Genomic DNA, 1276 nt, shown 5'->3' on the forward strand with positions numbered 1-1276 from the left:
TGGTTTAGCTGTGGAACCAGGCTAGAAACCATCACCTTCTGTCTTCTTCCCCTGGTTTAGCTGTGGTACCAGGCTAGAAACCTTGGACAGAGTTCAATGTCAGACAGATGTTGCAGGAGCTTTGCGTGATCTACTCGATCAAGCGGGCTAGCGGGCCTCGTGGAGACAGGCCCTTTATATTCTAATCCGACAGTACCACGTTCTGTAAACACCAGGCTGAGAGGAAGACACAACAGAATCACACAGCATCAAAGATCCATTATCAGTGTGTCCTCGGCTCAGTCTGGCCTCTAACTTTAACGGTAACATTCAACACTGACAGATGTTTGATAGTGGCAGTTAAACAGGTCAAAGGTAGAACATCAGTACTTAGTTACAGTAAATACAGGAGAGGAATGACTCAAATCATTTCCTATTACAGTCATAGTTAGAAAGTCCCAATGTTCTGCATGGTGATGCAGGTAGGCCTTTATACTACAGATGGACTTTGGAGACAAATATGTGGTTCAGGTAGGCCCATGAAGACAAATGTTTTTAATGAAAACGACCACACGGGGTCTTTTGAGCCATAGTGTATGATCACAGTGCCAGAAAGGAAAATAAATAGCCAAGCGATAGTGTCAGTTCCTCTGAGTCAATGTTAATGTCTGTATCTCTGGCTTTTCTTATTGGAAAATAATAAACAGATTAAGGGAAAAAAGGGGGGGGTGACTCATTCATCTCTGGCGTTGCGTTTAAAGCCTGCTGTTTTAAAGCCTGTGGTTTGCCACCACTAGCAGAGTGAGGTGGGGGTGTGTGAGACTTTCTTAATGTCCTGTCTCCTCACATCATGTCCAAGTCCACCTTCTCTGTTCACTGCAGCCTCAAAGAGAGCAGTGACCGAAATTGCACCCTGTCACTTTCAGCTCCCACACCTCCAGTTTGTGTGGACCTGTTCCTCCGTCTTGTCCTCCCTCAGGCCTTATGGTGGCTACAAGCTAGCTAGTTATACAATATAGCTAGCAAGTATTTGTAAGCAAAAAGGCATATAACAACGGATCCGGAAGTTCAAACGTCGTCGCTAGATAGAGTCAAAAAGAGTGCCTCGGCCTCTCTTGCTTGGTGGGCTACTCTGGTTCCCCAGGACCCTGGTGTATTTACACTACACTAGGGGCGACTTCTCTCTGGGTGGAACACAATGACGATGTGGACAAAATGTGCGCTGCCCCCCTCCCCCCAAAAAAAAAAACATACTCCGCCCTTGCAACATGCATGCACACGAATCGAACAGTGTGAA

General features: G+C 46.2%; 1 protein-coding gene across 1 annotated transcript in view; it reads left to right on the top strand.

Annotated features, from left to right (window-relative positions):
• LOC111976858 (membrane-associated guanylate kinase, WW and PDZ domain-containing protein 1-like) overlaps positions 1-1276 on the top strand; it is a 134906-nt gene that overhangs the window by 56716 nt on the left and 76914 nt on the right.

This window comes from Salvelinus sp. IW2-2015, linkage group LG17 (assembly GCF_002910315.2).
Source record: "Salvelinus sp. IW2-2015 linkage group LG17, ASM291031v2, whole genome shotgun sequence".
NCBI classification, from domain to species: domain Eukaryota; kingdom Metazoa; phylum Chordata; class Actinopteri; order Salmoniformes; family Salmonidae; genus Salvelinus; species Salvelinus sp. IW2-2015.